This window comes from Apus apus, chromosome 1, assembly GCF_020740795.1.
Source record: "Apus apus isolate bApuApu2 chromosome 1, bApuApu2.pri.cur, whole genome shotgun sequence".
Classification (NCBI taxonomy): domain Eukaryota; kingdom Metazoa; phylum Chordata; class Aves; order Apodiformes; family Apodidae; genus Apus; species Apus apus.
In genome coordinates this window covers 42,445,316-42,464,443 of record NC_067282.1, presented here as the reverse complement: position 1 = coordinate 42,464,443, position 19,128 = coordinate 42,445,316, and the positions used below count along the sequence as shown (strand labels likewise).

General features: G+C 40.9%; 1 long non-coding RNA gene across 2 annotated transcripts in view; it reads right to left on the bottom strand.

Moving 5' to 3' along the window:
• Positions 1 to 282: 282 nt before the first annotated feature.
• The window catches only part of LOC127380229 (uncharacterized), a 29,012-nt gene continuing 10,166 nt past the window's right edge, over positions 283 to 19,128 (bottom strand). For both annotated transcript variants that reach the window (XR_007888439.1, XR_007888440.1), the window contains exon 3: positions 283 to 2,481. This is a non-coding gene — a long non-coding RNA (uncharacterized LOC127380229). The remainder of the gene's footprint in view (positions 2,482 to 19,128) is intronic.

The window sequence follows — 19,128 nt, the reverse complement described above, 5'->3', positions numbered from 1 at the left end:
TAGTCCCAGATCCTATATTCTCTAACTCAGAAAACCAAGGATAACCAAAACCAACTCCATCCATTTCTATACCTTGAAAGTTCTGTTGGTAGCAGGCAGCCACCAAGATTGCTGTGAACAGTGTGCAGGTTTCCTATGCCCATGACATGTATCTTCACAAAAGCTCAAGATATTATGGACAGGTAGCACCGTTCACTTCCTCATAGTGCCCTTTCTGAGGCATTTCTGTTACAAGCTGTGACATACCAGTAGTGCACTAAGAGAATTATGAGAACTCCAAGCCGAGTTTGCACAGGTACTTTTATTTTTTTCTGAGAGGATTTTTCTTGAGTTTTTGACATTTCAGACATTTCCCTGCACTATTCCTCATTCCTTCTAGCATTTGACATGCAGCTCCTCATCAGACCAGCAGAGTTCTTTTGAGACACAGCAGCTGAGTGGGATATACCAGAAGAAATTCAGTAACTGCAGCAGCTGTTTGAATCGTGATCAGAAAAGAGCTATCTAAGAAAAGCAGATATAGATAATGCATGAAAACCACTAAGGCTTCTGGGTATGTGTTGTCCACAAAACTACCATGCTAGGTGTGACTGGTCAATGAATAAATAAATCTGTGGAATGAGCATTGCAATAGGAATAGGAATATGCCCTGCCTTCTGTCTTCATATCTATAAATACTGTTATGTTGTTTTATCAGTATTAATCAACCATTGAGGCTGTGTCGCTAACATGAACACTGACTACAGAGAAAGAATGTAAATCCAGTCTCTTTAGAGATACATGACTTAAGAAAAAATGTTATGTTTGGTGTTTGTTTTCCTTTTTTTTTCTTTTTTTTTTTCTTTTTTTTCCTATTTCCCCCCACTTTGTTTTTGGCAGAGTACACTAGCAGTTAATTCTTGAGGGGCAAGACTACACTTTGCTTCCTGGCCTTATAAATCCCTGGGCTGGATATCAGGACTACTGCTAGGAAAGATCTGTTTGCTATATAAGCAAGTACAGGGTGCTTTTCTTATGATAAAAGACAAGAGGAGTGATGGGGTGCATCACGACAAAGTTGGCTCTCAGAAAAGAAAATATTACCTTTTTTTTTCCTATTGTGTGTTAAGTATGGCATAATATATGTGTGAAGCAAAGAGGGAAACGCGGTTATCGAGGTAAAGAGTGAGGCTAAACACTTGATTTTGAACAGCCTGTCAACATGCTATATAGTTGAAAGCTTCTTTATGGTTTGTTACAATATAACAATATCTCTTGTACATACTTCTCCCTCTATTTGACTTGCATAGGGATTTGAAATCACTTCTCAAATGCATGTTCTGAATTCAGTAGGAGTTTGCTGACTTGCTGTCTGATATTTCTGATTTTTGAACATAGATACATAAATCATTACCCTTTAAGGCCTCTTCTAAAATGTATTAGATTATAATTAACAAGGATCAATTTAATAAAAGCAGGATCACTTTTAAAAACACATTAAATCTACCAAAAAATTATTATGACATTTAAGAGCAAAGTGCAAGGTGCTTACTGTTCCAGCATTAATCATGTGCCATCATGGATGGGATTCATTTCATCTCTCTACAGCCATCTAAAAATAAGTTATCTGACCTCATCTACTCACTTAACTTCCTATTAAATCAATGGATAGAGACAGGAATCCCCAGGGGGCACACCAGCCCATTTTCAGATAGGTGAGATAAATAGACACCTATTTCTTACCAGTAAATATAGAGAAAGCTAAAGGATGTGAGGTAGGAGCTTAATTTATTTATCCACAGATAAGGCTCCAGTGCTGTTTGAGATCACTTACGGTATCCATGATATCCATGTGAAGGTGGCAGATGAGACCCAGGACTGACCCACGGAAGACTCAGTGGCAGCTGGAGGGTAGATGGGTAGATAGAACTGTGGATACCATGCAGTTCCTAAAACTGCACTAAATGTGTGACTGTTGCCCCTGAATCATGTCCAATGACTATACAGGGAGCTCAGGCACATCTAAGTACCAACACTTAGCTGACAGTATGTACCACTGTCACGCTGTCTAAACCCACTAGGTTTACAGAAGGAAGGAAAACTCTAAACTTGACTGAAAGCTTTCCCATAAAGATACCAGGAAAGTTAAGCAGGCTGGCATCAAGAGAGGAGGGTGCAGAGCTTCTCTTCATCCCCTCTGCCTTCTCTGGGGCACATAATATTGAGCTGAAGATCTATAACCACCAGCTGAAATTCTTCCTAGGGAATGAGTGCAAGAATGGTGCAGAGAAGATTGAAAACAATGTATTATAAGCAGTGGTTATCACATTTGGTATAGATGGATGAAGGCAAATTAGCAAAGTAGCTTGGAATCACCCTGGTTTGCATGATTCCAGCAATGGCATCAAAAGAGAGCACCGCAAAGTAGTTCTGGAAGAACAGCATCCTCCTGCTTCAGTTGGCTTCCATTCCTAGTCCAGGAAAGGGTCAAAGACTGTCTTCCTAAATACAAAAAAGAGATTGTTAGGGGACAAAAGGGACATTCATGCTTACAGCAACAAAAAGTACACAAGCAAAGAACAGTTGTGGCTTCCTAGCTTCTCAGGCCAAAGCAAATTGATCAGAATGAACCATCCACACTGCCTGTACCACGTTCTTCTGCCTCGGTCCAAGTACTGCAGGAGAGTAATTTGTTCCTGACTTGAGCAATGGGACTTGAAAACCAAACCTCTGCTTTCTGCAATCTTTAATTTACATGCTTATCTTACAAGCTTACCCTTAATGTAGGCTGTCTTGGCACTGGATTGTTTGCAATTACTTTTTAAAAAATTTCTTTTCTATTTATACTTATGCCCCCTGCCTCCCACCACCCTTGCCCTGCTCATTTGGGTACATTTTTTCTAGCCATGGCTGAGATTCCTTCTTTCTGGCCACTGACAACTCCCTCTGATGTTTGGGACCACTCTGTTGATACAGAAAATGGCATTCAGACACAAGTGTGGTCCTGGATTTTCTCCTGTCTCCTCATGTATTCTGGTAGAATGGGTCATGTGTCTGTCACTCAGTGTTGTCAGCAATCTCTGTAGTAATCCAGCCTCACAAGTCCTCTGATTATCCAAATGAACATCTCTGTTTACTTGCTTATTCTGAAGTTTAGTATACGTGGCCCCTGTTAGGAGGCCAAGGACTGCCACCAGAGACTGTCCTTGAGTTCAGCATGAATGTTCCCTCTCTCCGCTGTGGATGTTTGTTTGCAGAGATGCCAACTGTGCTCACAAGGGTGGACTAGTAGGAAGGAAAGTTTGTTTCTAGATCATGCCAGCCATGCTGTTCCAGGTGTTCCAGGGACAATTACACCCTGGGCAGCAGGACTTAAACTTGTGACACAGATAATCACTGCAGTACATACCCAGGGGACTGTGGATTGTTGCTGAAGAACCATTTTCAGCAACAGATGCAAGGCAACATTTAATGAAGGGTTGATCACGCCTACATGTTGACCCATCTTACAGGTGGGCTTCCTTGTCTCTTTTCAAGAAAAAGTAAGATTAACTTAGTTACCCTCTCATTTTCCAGATCAAATTTAATTTTTACCCTCTATATTATATTCTTCAATATTTAGATTCTCCAAGTCTGCCTTCCTCTTAGATTCAGTATCTGAATAGGTGTATATACATTAAATGTACTTTTATTTTTTTTGTTTATCCTTTCCAGAGTTGTAAGTGGGGAAAGAAAGTATTCCTGTCTGTGTTCAAAACTCAAATACTGTTTATTAAACACATCCTGTGTCCCAGTCTGGAAGCAGCCGCATTTCCCTGAGAGATAAAGTGACAAGTGTATGTCAAATTTAAGTGCACTTGGGATCATAAATTCTGGATATATGCTGTAATATAGTCCCAAAATGTTAGCTTATACTTGCCTCTTTTCTCATATTGTAGGCTCATATATCAATATTAGAAGTTGTAATGCAGTTCAGCATATGTAAGAAGAAAAACACATTGCCAGTGTTACTTCCCTCTCTGGTATTTGATTGTTGAAACAAAGAGGTCAACTGGAATGTTTGGCTGTTAAAATTATGCAGCTATGTCCCACAGAAGCTTAGTGGTTAAGGCAGGGCAGTAATTGTTTTTTTCCTGGGAGGTTGTTTTTTTTTTTTAATTATCTGGGCACCAAAAAAAATAATGAAACTTTTCAAGTGGTGGATGCAGTTTGGGCTACGCAGGTATGAGCAGTCTGTCTTCGTTAGCGTTTGTATCGTGGCAGTGCCGAGGGACATCAGCCATGAGCAGGACCTGATTGGGCTTGGCACTGTATAAACCAGGTAGAGTTTGCCACAAAGAGGTAATAACCTAAACACAAGAGTACCAAGAGGTGAGGAGAGGGGCCTGCACCACACAAGAGGTTGGGATAGGAGGTGAGAGCCCCTTCTCCCAAAGCCAAATTCCTCCAAACCGGGTTGCTTCTCTCCTGAAGCTCTTCTCTTCATGGCACAGGTGCCTTTCTAGCCAACTAGGGTTGGTTTTTTTGTTGTTTGTTGTTTTGTTGTGTTGTTGTTGTTTTTTTCTGCAAAGCGTTAATGTTCTGCCTGTGAGGCAGACAGTATTGATTTAAAGAACAAAGCCAGAAAAAGAGCAAGAAGGGTCTCCTTAGAGCTGTCAAGGTTAAACTTTGAAATGATTAGTCACTTCACATTGTAGTCAGTGCAAACCACCAGCATTTCTTAAACGTTTCTTTTAGCAGTCACTTACTTGAATAATTAACTCCCGTAGCCCTGCCTTGTCATTTACTGGTTAACATGGTCAAATGCTATCATTAACTTCCAGCATTAGATGTACTTTCTCATACTCTCCATCCGCAGATGCAAATGCCCAGGCTTGAAGCTCACATTTCTAAACGTAGAAGTGTGCGAACTCTTTGGAGGTCTCCTCCTGCTCAGGCAGTTGGCTCTGGTGTTGTGGGCTCTGTGTTTTCCTTGTCTTCTCAGGTCCCTTGTTTCTGGGCAGCCGCAGAGGAAACGTGTTGCGGGGAGAGCAGAGGTTTACCTCGCAGTGGCCCTTCTTTATCAGCAAAGCCAGGAAGCTGCACAAATCCCTGGCATGCATCCACCTTCGGCTTTCTGAGAAGCAGATAGTGTGTTCCAGCCTGTGCTTCATTTAAAGAGGCAGACCATTTGGGGTGAATAGTTAAGACGATGGAGCACTGGGGAATTGTATTTCCACAGTGAGGTGTGTTTTTTTTCCCATCCAGGGACAAATGTGACCAAAGCGATGGAAGGAACTTTGCAGCTGATTGTGACTAACAAAGTGATAAGGGCTCCTCAGGATATTACTGAGAACTGAGTTCTTCCTATGGAAGCAAATTTTGCAGTTCTTAATCCAATGGGAAATTTTGTCATAGAGACAAATATAGGGTTTGATCCTAGTGTAAAGCTTTCATTTTGCACTCCTACTAGAAGTAGAGTAGGTAATTGTAACAAGAGAAAGCTCCTTCCACACTCTTGACTCACAGGCAACGAGTGAAATGTCATCAATCTCAAAGAAAGATTTATGTTCTTGTCCTTTTAAATCCCTAACTAGCATTACACTGTTATCACAATACATAAGGTAACGGCAGAAGTTGAACAAGTCATGGGAGACTTTAAAGATTTAATCCGAACTTTAAAAGCTGCCTACTCTGCATTGCCACAGCGTGGCATGTTTTTAAGCTACAGGAAATATGCTGCATTCAGCAACATCACATCATGTTAATTGCTGAATAATCTACCCAGCTGTACTCAGCGTCAGCACTGTAGGTGACAAGCAGGGTTAAAAACCAAAACTCTGATTATTAATTTTGTCTGTCACTAGTAAAGATCTGATTGTGGAGGTTATTATGGATCTTGATTCAGGGACCAAAAAAACCCCAACTTTTAAAACTCATCATAGTGGAAAATCTTTACAATGCACTTTGGTGCATTTAAGAATTCCTGTGCTCCCTCTGGGAACAAAATCTAAACCAAAATCTAACATGAAGGGAACAGGTTTGCTCTGATGCCAGCAGCGCTCTAATTAATGGATCTGGTTTTCATGGTGATAAATGGGGTCTGTCAGAGGGTAATAATTAATTCTTAATAATGTGAACTTCTCAAGGTCGTTTTGCCCTTAGGTTTTTGAAGAGCTCTCCATAACCAGAACCAATACTGTAAGTAAACAAATCGTGACTCGCTACACATGCAGAACAGTTGTGTGTTTGCAGGAGTGAGCTTGGCTCCCCTCAGAAGCAGACATTTCATTTTTGATGCTCTGGCTACTGCCCTCCCACCCTTTGTTTGCACTTTACTTATCTGTTGTGTAAATAGCCTTGTTGACTCATACTGGCACGGCAAAGCTACCCAGACTCTTCACAGCCAGGACTGATCCACAGTCTGGGTTTGATGCTGGCAGCCATTGTGTGGGCAAAATCCATTCTTCTGCTTTAATATTCTCACCTCTAAAATTAGGGTCTACTTTGTCGATGGAAGGCCCGTGCCAACCAAAAGGACATGCAGTGTTAAAATGAAGGGGCACTTTTTAAAAGCAATCTGAACACCAGGGACAAAAAATAATAATGTTTATTTATTTGTTTGTTTGTTTGCTTATTACTCCCCCCCCAACACTAATCTCTATTCTGCATCTGTTTACTCATTTACCCTCTGGTAACACTGCCAGCTTCCCCTTTCCCAACAGTTCTCTCTCTTTCTCTCTCTCTCTCTCACATGGAAAAACTGGGCAGGAAGAGGTCATAGAAAACATTCTTGGGGATTGAGGCTACCAGGGCTTGCTGCTGCACAATTACGCAAGCAGATCCTTTTGAAAACAACTTTTAAGAAGGAAATAGGGAGCTTATAGTGAACAAGTGAGAACAGTAGTTATTGTAACTGTGTGCCTAGTACTGACTTTCCGGCCTTATACCGTGAATTGGGCTATGCTAAGGTGTAGCTGAAGGACATGATACTGAAGACAGAAAAAAAAAATATTTGGATAGCTATCTTTATGTTAATAATTTTGGCTTTTATTCTGTAATTTACACTCTTAGCAGAGAAAGCTTGGAATTCTATAAAACGTGCACTTAATAGTAAAGAAAATGCAGCTGTGTGAGCATAGATGGCAAACCCCTAACTTCCACTTGTTGTCCCACATGTAATTTTCCTGTGAACACTTTGGGCTTTTTTGGTTTCTTTCTTTGTTGTTTTTATCACAGGTTTCTTTCAAGGCTTTTGGAATGGTGAACTTGAGGCTGAGCTAGGTAAACACAGTTACAGATCCTGAGTAATCTTTCATTGCCAATCAAAGTAATGACTTTCTTTCGCTTGCCCTTTTTCTTTCTCTCTCTCACTTTGATTTATACCCTGGAGTTTTGTTCAGTGGTTTTTCAGAAGCTTCAGAGAAGTTAAAATAAACATGTTTAGTGCTGAACAGATTCATCTTCTCTTCATATTTTCCCTCCAGTCCTTTGCCAAGCTCACAGAGCTGCCATGCAGAATTGCTGCCTCTGGATGACAGCCCCTGCCATCCTGTGAAACCACAGCTGTCCCATGCAGAGATGTCCTTTCGGGGCAAGTTCCTCCTGTGGAGGGGAAGCAGTAATGTGCCCTTAAAATTGTCTGTCCTCTGGGTTAGGAAACGTGTCTTATCTAGGTCACTGGTCAAGTTAACCCATTTGTATGCGCAACCAACTTGGCTGGTCTGAAAGTCTGTCGGGGCCAGGGGCAGGCTGTGCAGGGACAGCCTGGGGACAGGGACAGGGTCCAGCTGCAAGGTCAGGGGACAAGTTTGGGAAATACCTCTGCTGTTGACTCTGCATGTCACAGATGCACCTCAGGGGACAATAATATGAAATTGATAGCTTTTGGCTCTAGCATGTATTTAGCAAATTCACCTCTCCTCCCTTTCCTATTTTATCTGTTCAACACAAATTCACCAAGGTGGCTGAAAGTAATCCTACACATGCTGGATCTTCCATACTTTTCAAATATATGTATAGAACATCAGAATTTTTATGTTAACAAGAACTATCTCATGTTTTCCACTGATTGCTACAAGTGCAACTCACCTTACTGTAATAAAGAGATTTAAGTCAGAGGGGCTACTTGGCTTACATGAGGGAAGAATTTTAAGATAAAAGCTTAAAAACACACATTTTTTAAAAATGCTGTTATCTTTGTTAAGTTACATTATGAAAATTCAGGGCCTATTTAACACACAGAGGGTATAAGCTGCAAGAGTGGAGCCATTACTATGATGCATTTATACATTTCCCTGTAAACTGATTTGATTTTGCTTTTATACCGTTGATACTATGGAAAGCAGGACTTGGAAAAGAAAAATAAACAAACCCCTCATCTACTCTCATCTGTGCAGGTGTCCATAATGAATGCTGCTTCTACGCAAATGACTTTGGATAACAGTACCAGGGAAATCTCCACTAATTGGAGAGCTGCCACACACTCACTTCTGTGGATGCCTCTCTCCTCCTTTTGCTTTGCTTCGTTTATGGCTCCTTTGCATTGTTGCTTTTTATCATGAACAGACCAGGGGCATATTGCACTCCTGGTTGGTGCTGTGCTTTCCTGTCTATATGCCTTCATGTAAAAAAAAAAAAAATTCCACTGAAACGATGCCCTGCCAAGGTGTCTAAAGGTTGAAAAAAAAACAACTTAGAAAATGCTGATGTGTTTGTTTTCTCAAAACAAACCTTGTGCTTGTAATATTAGAAGCTCTAATGGCCTAGGGAATTTCTTCCCCTGACTGTGTGAAAGTTGACAATAAAGAGAAATCTTCTTACAGGGAAATACTTCTTTCTTTTCACCAAATTGTTTTACTATGAATCAATGTTGTGAGTAGAATTACAAAGCAGCAAAGGGAGGTGGGGCTTTCATTCAGATCCTCTTTCACCCTGAGTCCTCAGGACCTGGCCCACTTCTCTGTTCCCAAGGATGTTCCTGCAGCTGCAGAGGCAGCAACAGCTCTGCCTTCAGCCAAGAGGAATCCCTAGGGACAAGTGTAGGATTCTGGGATGACAAGAGTAGCACGGGAGCAGTTCCTGCAGGGGTAGGACAAGGCTTCTGGGGTTAGAGGTGCCCAGGAGGCTTTGGGGAAGATGCCTCCTTCCTTTTCCTCGGGTCCAAAGCAGATGTTTGAGATTGATGCCAAGCAGTTATAAGTGCAACAGGAGGGAGGTAAAAAAAAAAAGGTAGTTAAAAAAGCCTTAATCTAGTCCTGCATTGGAATTAAATATTTTCAACTTGTCTTACCCTAAAACAAACAAACAAAAAAAACAAACAGTGGGTCTTAGAATAATTGAACTTCCTGGGTTGATTTGGAGGAAAGATTGAGACTGTGTATTGGCACTGCCAATAGGTAACATATACTGAAATATGTCCTAAAATACATCCTGAAGCTTGAAACCTGGGCACCAGGGTCTGCTCCCAGCAGAGTGATTGTGCAGAGGGCACCACCACCCTGACCAGAGGCCAGCTCTGGGCAGCCAAAGGGCCTGGCAGCAGCCATAGAAGCAGTGCTGCCACCTCGGGATGGCCCCAGCCGCTGAACCGCAGCCAGCATGGGAAATGTCCTACAGGCTTTGCAGAGCTGCTCCCCTGGCATGTGTGCAGGGTCCCTCCCTTCCGCAGGGCGCTGCATCTGTCCCAGCGCTGGGCGGGCAGCTGGGGCTGCCGCAGAGCGGCTGCGGGGCAGAGGGGGAACTCGCTCTCAGCGGCTGGGGAATGGGGTCTCAGGCCAAAAAGTTACGGATATTTTTACGTAAAGCACATGTGAGTGCTTTCTTGTGAGTTCATCTGAACCCTTGCCGTGCGAGGTCTGGGGTGGAGGCATCTGGTACTGCTGGTACTTTTCCTATAGGGCCTGACATAAATCACAAGCTGCAAATGAGGTGGGATACCCCAGGCTTTTGCAAAAACAGGGTGTAATGTGCTGAAGTGGGAGTGTCGGGCTTTGGCGCTCTTAAATTTCCTGGCTATTGTTGATTTATATCAGATCCTTAAAGCTATTTAAACACAGTGTTTTGTTGGTATTTCCTTAGTATAAATGAGTGAAAGGGGTGACATATTTCATGGAAGCTTATGGATGTATTCTTCTCAGAAAGACCCAAAGGTTTCTTTTGGCATCAGCACATCCATTAGGCAATTGCTGTTAAGATGTGTAATATGTACGAGGTAGACATGGCTCCTAGAGGCTTGTCATGCTGCCCTCCTTTAAACAGACACCTCTAGTGTTTTGTGTATGGCATATGTACAAAATCATATGTACTTACACTATAAACCATTAATAAACCATTATAAACTATTAGAAACCATATTTATACTATAAACCATATTTATACTATAAACCATATTTAAACTATAAACTCTCTGCTCTCTCTTATAAAACACTTACTTAGGATATATGCCACGTCTGGAAGAATTCTGTACCAAATTAGATTTTACAAGTTTTCATGCATGCTCATTTAGATGACTTACCAACCTCACTATCAGGATCTTTTAAGAAAAAAAAAAAAAAAAAAAATTCAAAGCTGCCAAAAGGAAGCATATACCTTATGATTACTGGCCGTGCTTAGTTTTAATTAAAACTGCCCCGAAATAATAATAATAAAAAAAAGTATATGAAAATAAGTATCTTCAGAGTCATGATGCTACCCCTTTTATTTCTTTGTTCTTTCTTAGAGGCCAGTGACAATTCTGGGAGAAATTCACAAGGGCATCCTTTTTGTCAGTTCACACTTGCTCAAAACTAATGATCCTCCCACTTTTTTTACTCTTTCTTTTTCTTTCTTTCTTTCTTTCTTTCTTTCTTTCTTTCTTTCTTTCTTTCTTTCTTTCTTTCTTTCTTTCTTTCCTTTCTTTCTTTCTTTCTTTCTTTCTTTCTTTCTTTCTTTCTTTCTTTCTTTCTTTCTTTCTTTCTTTCTTTCTTTCTTTCTTTCTTTCTTTCTTTCTTTCTTTCTTTCTTTCTTTCTTTCTTTCTTTCTTTCTTTCCTTTCTTTCCTTTCTTTTTCTTTTTCCTTTTCTTTTTCTTTTTCTTTTTCTTTTTCTTTTTCTTTTTCTTTTTCTTTTTCTTTTTCTTTTTCTTTTTCTTTTTCTTTTTCTTTTTCTTTTTCTTTTTCTTTTTCTTTTTCTTTTTCTTTTTCTTTTTCTTTTTCTTTTTCTTTTTTTAAATTGGTGATAAAAGAGCAGAGATAAGGATGTGAGAGATGAGTTCAAAGCTCTGCCTCCTGGCTGGAGGCAGCAGGAGATTGGCCAGAGTGAGTTTCCCCCGCTGCTCCCAGTGATGGTGAGAGTGGTGCTCCTCACTCTTTCACTCACACTAATGTGGCCAGGACTCAGCTAGGAGCTCAGCCCAACAGCAGGGGCTCAAAAGCAGGGAGGACAAACCTCATCAAGCAGTTTGGATGAACAGAAAATAGAGCACGGCAAGGCTTCTTTTGACCTCTGACTTGCTCATCTGCAAGACTGTTTTCAGAAAATTCCGCAAGAAAGTGCTGCATTGGCATCATCCTTTGAAGTCCTCACAAACAGGTTCTCCCTCTTGAAAAGCATCAGCTTTCAGTTCAGATTCTTGCATGTGCATCTTAAAAACGTCCCCATGAAATTCCAAGCGGCATTTACAGAGATGGCAACGCTCTGATTCTGGCAGTGTCCTCTCCAGATATCTCCAAAGGTTGCAATGAAGACCATAAATTCTGGGAGTATTTCTCATTTAAAGAGTACAGCAACCCGATTTCAAAACCCAGATCATGCCTTTAGCACTTGCTGATATCATCATCAAACCACTAAGCCTGCAATACAAGGCATGTGCAATGGCAACTATAAAAAAAAAAAAACCTCCAGAAATAGTAAGACACTGCAAATGTGGGGAAAGGCTCTACATTTCAGATATCTTTTTTTTTTTTTACACTCTTTCATGTTGTCTTCTTCATAATAGTAAAAATGAGATTTTTCTCACCAATTCTATTTTTGTTCAGGACATGCAACTAAATTACTGGAAATATTCTAATAGTAATTTCTCACAGCCTAAAAGAAGTAAAATCCAAGCCATCACAGAATACATCCAGCAGTTAGAAAGAAGATGCTGTTTTCACTTGAAAGTGCAACAAAAATAGTTTCCTGCTGAAAGATAATGGCAAAGGCTAACAAATACCAGCTAGGAAAAAATAATAATATTACTTGAATTATAGGGAAATATTCCTCTCTTATTTTAAAACTTATATGCACAGACACAGGAGTGGAGAGCTGGGTGTGCCCTTTTTGTAAATGAGGAAGATTCACCTTTTCTTAAATTGAACAGTATGAATCCCCAATCATATGTCATAGCCTAAATCTCAAATAAAAGTTGCATGGTTTAAATTGATAAGTTATTACAAGTTAAATAACCAGAGGAGAATATTAGTCAAAAGCTTGCTCCCACCAAAGATTTGATATATAGTTTCTGAGAAAAAAAGAGACTGCTCAGTTCTGAAACAGGCCCTGGAGACATTCAGATATTATTTAATAGGAAGAGAGTTTATCCTGGAACAGACCACTGTGCATGAGAATGACTGGAGGATGAAAGACTCTAACAGCAGAAGCACAAGGTGGTATCTATCACTCCAACCTTTTCATTTCCCAGCCAGACATATGGCTGAATCTTGTAATTTAAATGCAGATTATCTGTCCCAGCAGGAGTGCCTGAACATCCTGGAACCAGTGTCACGTTTCAGTAGGGGTGTCAGTGACTGTTTCGTGTTGCATCATTTAAAAATATTTTGTTCTCTGCCAAATTTAAAAATTTATCATGCTTTTAAAGGATGGGTCTTCCTTCTACAGATGCTTTTTACTCTTTTACTGGGAGAAGTATCAATTTCTGTTTTGCTGTGCTACCTGAAAGCCAGTTTGTATCCTATTTACACAGGAGGAATGAGTCTCCCCATTTACAGTACCAGGATGGCTGAACTTCAGAGTGTTTGGCACCTCGGGCTGGGATGGAGCTGCAGTGCACAATGCACAGAGGTGAGCTGTATGCCAAGGCACTTTTGATGCAGGCACGTCATTTAATCATGCAAATAAATATAAGAGCTTCATTAAAGATCAAAGTGTATATAGGTATACAGGCATATAGGTATTAGTACATGCAAAATTTTTTTGTTAGATTTTTTGAGGAGCAGGCATTAGAAGCAACACATGCACCTTTCAAAATGTTTTTGAGACCTGGACAAACTCCACATGCCTAAATCCCAAGGCTGGCTACTGCCTACTCTCCAGCAGTGTCTAACCCACTAGATGTTTACTCTCCAGAAACATCCTGGTCTGCTGTCAAATCCCTTTAAGAAAAGTTTTGAGCCAGCTCAGATGCAGCCCAGTGTCAGGAGATACCTCATGTCTTTCACTGAAGATCTGCTGCACTCCAGAGTGACTGGACAACATACCTAGCCTCTTCTGAAATCCCCAGAGGGGTCTGAACCTATTTGACTTAGCTTTCAGGGTCTTTGGCATTATCCATCTCACCTTGGAAAGAGGACAATTTTTGAACTCTCTGGGGTTTAGGCTGCAGCTCCTAAATACCACAAGAGTGCTTAAATCACAGTGCTGGGGATATTTGCAGAGGGAGTAAGCTCTGCTGCTGCTCAGGTTAAGTCACTGCGTAGGTGGCACAGGAAAGCTTGCATGGACAAGAGGAGAGCAGGGAAGAGAAAGCCAGTCTGCCTCAGCAGCTGTAACAGAGGAGTGGAAGAGAGGAATGAGATGGACAGTGTGGACATGGGACTGTAGTTGCTCTCAGGGCAGGTATAGATGTGAGAGGTGGCACAAAAGGCCACGTCTGATGTGAAGCTCATATAGAAAGAGATGGGCATCCCCAAGGCACAGTAACAGCATGGCCCAACAGGTACTTGTTCTCAGGCCACATCTGTGCCAGTAACTGAGGCACAGGTCCAAACACTAGTGTGTAATTAGCCACATACGAAATAATTAGTGTGATCTGGCATTATATTGGCAACTGTGACCTGGGGTAAGACCACTTCAGGTCTAGGACTGATGTGAAAAATACAGCTGTTGACATGGCAAGAACAAGGAAGCCCCAGCTGCTAGGACTTATTTCCCAAGTGAAGGAGAAATGCCATTAAAATGCTACTTTTAACACTGGAAGCAGGCAGCAAATTGCAATGCAGGACCCATAGAAGTGACAGAGGAGATAAACAGAAACACACTCTGAGCTTACCTTGATGGAATACCATTAGCTGGTATGTCCAATCAATGAAACTTCTGGTTTAGCTCATGGGCAATTAAATAGTTAATTTAAATAGAACTGAATCAAATGGGACATATCCCAGCATAAGAAATACTCAAGCTACAGTAAATACGTGTACAGGGTATAAGATAACGTCCCTCAGGAAGGTTGTTACTACATTTATTATCTAGATTAGTATGTGTGCTGCTGTGGAAGGCAATTGCATGTGAATTTACGTCCCTAAGAGGTGCACAGAAATGACACATTGAGAGGCCTATCAAAACTGATTTCCAGCAGTTGTTGTGATATCTGCATAAAGGTTCTTTGAGTCTTCTTCTTTAGAAGAGCTAAATGCTTCCTAAAAAACTTGCATGCAGACAGATTAGTTAGCAAAACTGGAAACTAAGGAGAGAAAGGAAAATGAAGGCTTTTAAAAAAATTATTATTACTGTTTTTCCAACTGAATCTCCAAGTGTCTCTTTAGCAAAGTGTATTTGATAGGTTAGGAATGAAGGAGTGTTTCCACATTTCCTGATGCTCATTAGCAATTGGTGAGAGAGAACAGATCAGCATTTGACAGCCTTCTCTCACAAGCATAATCTTAAAATATCTGTGTTTTAGAGAGAGATTTTGACATGCTTATTCTCCAAACCCCTGGCTTTGAGGTTTGTCTTTACATATTTTGGTTTAAAATCCCAACCAAGAAAAGAATCACTTTCTATGCCTTGTAGGCTTTGATCCTTTTAAAATCTGATTTAATGAATTCTGCCTTTTGCCTTCACCTAGATAAACAGCCTTTAAAAAAAACCACCACCACCAAAAACCTAATGCCATCAACAAAACTAACAAATGTCCTGTCTCTGAGAACAATTAGTAAGAAAATAACCTTAGTGGTGTTTAGCCTGCAGACACCCAGTGGAACTCCACAACGATAGATTCTAATTAAGGGATTGACTTTTCAAGAAAGATTAAAATAAAGAAATGCATTTAGCTTTGTTGAATGATGACAGGGAGCGAATAGGAGAACTGTCAGCAACAATAAGAAGATTGTAAACACCAACAATAGACAAGAGCTGTTTGAAGGAAGAGAAAGAACACTTTCTTAGGCACCAAGAATAATAAGGAATAATGGATGCGTAAAATAGAGTAAATAAGTTCAATGTTGATTATTGGTATTCTTATTACATCACAACTTTTGAATGAACACAGGAATGTTACTTGTCAATGACAGATTTATTCATGACCAAGTGGAAGGGCTCCGATTACCTTATTAGCCCTACCAAATGTGACATCTACTTTCACGTGAGAGGCTCTACCACTGTATATCTCTCTCAAGATGAAAATGTTTGCATCAGGTCTGCTTTCGAGGTGGCCTTTGTTGAAATGTTCACCTGCAATAATATTTACAGAACTGCAAATTCACTTTATTCTCCAACGGAGCAGTGATGGATCCACCACCTTCATGCTGTGGAGAGGGGGAGGAGCAATCAGGAAGGCAGTGGGATCTGTGCAGCAAGGTGAGTCTGTAGTTTTGACACTGAATCTAGGGGCTGGAGGTGTTCTGTTTCTAGCATGCATTTGAGCAGCTCCTTGCCATCAGCATGGTTTTGTCAAGTGTCTAACCACCTTGGTGGAGAAGACTGAAATAAAGCTGAAGTCTTTATAGTCTGTTACAGCTATTCAATCTGCTGTAGGGATTTCTACTTGCTTCAGAGAAAGACAAATTTAGGGGTTAGAATAGCTTCAAAGCCTCTGAAAATGTAGCTTTTAACTCATATTTCAAAGGACAAACCCAAGACTGTTAGCATTTCTAGGTTATCAAGATTCAGGGTCAGGCAGAAATCTAGTTGCAGTAAATGCTAATGCTAAAAACCCTCATTAAAAACATTGTAGTTTAGCCCATCATGTTTTCTAGGTCTTGATGGTGGAAGTGTATGCTGTTATTGTTGAGAGGAGTAAGGTCTTCATATTAACCTGGGCTGTGTCCATTAAAGCTCTTGTGGGAAAGCATAACCACTTCCATTGAAGTCTCAGGATCCAGATATGGATTTCAGAGCCAACACACAGTTCAGGCTATCCAGAGTCAGAGATGAATTCAGGAGGGCTCCAAGACTGCCTTCTTCCTTGGTTACCTGGGACAGTTTCTGATGGTCCCTCAGAGTGCTTCTCTTCAAGCAGCAAAATAATCACTTTTGCCCTGACTAACATTAAAGGCCCTGCTCTTCCTCCATGTGGACTCACCAGGGAAGCACCTTGCTTCTGTTCCACAATGTTGAGAGAGCTGGGGACGTGTACTATTTTATGTCATTCTAACATAAGGTTTTTATCAACATTTACCAGCAGTTACCCAAGTAGAAAGATATCTGGGTTGTTGGGGTTTTTTTCCACTGTAGAGGTTGCATGTGACTGTGGCGTTACAGCCCCTACCATGCAATTGTGATGGCATGTGATGGCCGTGTTTCCAAATAGTCTATCCCACAACAAAAGGTCAGCAAGTAGCCACTCAGACAGACACAATAACAGTCTTCCTTTCTACCTGACATGCAATCTTCCCAGAAAATGAAGACAGAAATTACAGAGTACATTTGTAAAACATAGAATGAGAGGTGTGTGTACAAAACCAATTAAGGAAAGAATTGCTTTTTGCTGCTTTTTTTCTGGTGCGCTCTTTTGGAAATTTACCTCCATATCCTAATTAACCTCTGGGTGACTTTATGTAAATTAGATGGCATTCTCTGCAGTGTTGCTGTAGTACTGTAAGTGATTTAAAGTGATATAAAGTGCTTTAAAGGTAGCCAACAAAGTTTCTTTCTAATGTATTACACTATAAAGATGTTGGAATGATCAGGCTCTCTTGGAATAAGAGGTAAATTATGAGAAAGAGGAGAAAAGGTGAAAAGTTATGCAAAAGATACTTGGAAGATAGAGTTCATGGGCCACATCCCGCACTTGATAAACACGCCCAGGACCCCTAACTCAATGTAGATGTTAAAAATTACATTATCTCGGGACCTGGTATCATACATCGAAAACAGATATTCAGGATGTTAACTGGAGTCTTAGAGCCCTTGGCGATCTCAGAAAAGTAATTTCAGTAGATCAGAAAGCATCACTTAGGAAGCCAGGTGATTTCCCTTGTGATGGCTTGCTGTGCAATTACTTTTCCCTCGTGTCTGAGACACAAGGGACAAAGAGTCTTGTGAGGAAATTTAACTAAAGGAACAGTGGCCAGATTTATACATATCTGTTGTTATGCCTAAAAGATTTCAGAGCAGAATTAGCCTTGGTGACTTGGTTTTGCTCACAAACACCCAAAGCACTTGGGACAGCCAAGACACAAGGAGTGACCAAATCAGAGTCAAGAGAGCTGGAGTCCACGCTAAAGCCAAATGTGCTCCTGAGTGTTCACTAAAGTGTATGGCATGACAAAGATGTCTGGAGATGCCAGCAAAGTTTAGAAACCTATTTTAGGATGAGTCAAACCCTAAAGGTGAGTATCTTTTTTCCATTAGAGAGAGGGCAAGAGTGGTTGGTCCTGATGTAAATGCCTATGGTCCACATTTAGTAAAAAATATCCCAGTCCCTTAGGCAAGCACAACTAATATAAGGAGTGCAGCTAGGAGATGAGAGAGATAGGAGACACATCACCTTGGTGCCTGCTGTGTATTATTAACATTATTATTGTTGTTGTTGTTATTATTCAAAACATACACATAAAAGCATTATACGTTAAATGTGCTTATTACATATTGTGTACATTGCATACAAGACATACATTACATGTCATATACATATTATTGTGTGGGTACTGATGTATCACTTAAAAAAAAAAAAAAAGTGAGCTGATTTCAGCACCTGGAAAAGACAGCTTAGGTGCTCAGCTCGAGGAGAGAGTACCAGACTGACTCCCAGCCCCATAAAGCCTTGTAGTGCACGCTTAGGCATCTTAAGTGCTGAGGCAGGGGAAATTCTACTATGTAACTGGTTTCAGTCATTCTTCTTAGCATTTAAGAGGCTCCCCGGTCAGTACTCTGGCTGTGGTGAATCCCAGGCACCTGATTCTCCCCATGATATATATACAGAATGGGTATTTCACACTGCACATCATTATTTCAGTACTAGGAGCCTTCACACAACGTGCGGTGGAACTTGGTATTGTCATGTTGTCTGTGGATGTAAAGCCAGGTGTCTAGAAGTTAAGCACAGTAGCAGCTAGCCTGTAGGCTTGCAAATTTTGCCAGAGTTAGCTTGTCATCTGTGAAAGGCTGAAATGCTTGGAACAAGGCCAGACAGCTACCTGGTTCATTGTCTGTATTGAAGAGTGGAAAGTCAGGCTGAGATTTATTTCAAGGCACTCTGGGGAATAAAAAAAAATATGAAAATTTCAGAGAAATATTAAGGGGAAATTATTAAATTACTTAAATAAAAATGGCATTAAGCCACTTTGCATGCTGCTATTAGATGGGGGAGTATGATGGAGAGGGAGGTATGATGACAGCCATGATGATGAGGGATCTCCTCCTCAGGGCATCCTGACCATCAAAGTCTCCCCAGTTCCTCTACTGGGAGAGCAACCTGCTTAACATCTGCCCTCCATGCACTTGTTTCCCTGTAAAACTGTTCCTGGGCAAAGTGGAGGTACATAAAATTCTGAAAGACATCAAGGAAATTTCTGAGATGCGGTTTCCCTTTGCTACCTCCTTTTTGCCATGAGGAGATGTTCAGTCTGCAGGACCTTCAGCACAGCAGCGCCAAGGCTGCCTGCAGGGCAGATCCCCTCACTCTGCAGTGGGCTTTCAAACCTCCAACCATCACAGCTGGCATTTATTCATGTCTTGGTTGCAGAGGCGGGTTCACCTCCTGGCTCCATCATGAAAAAAGGAGGAGCAGAGGTCCATAAAGCTGGGGCTGTGAG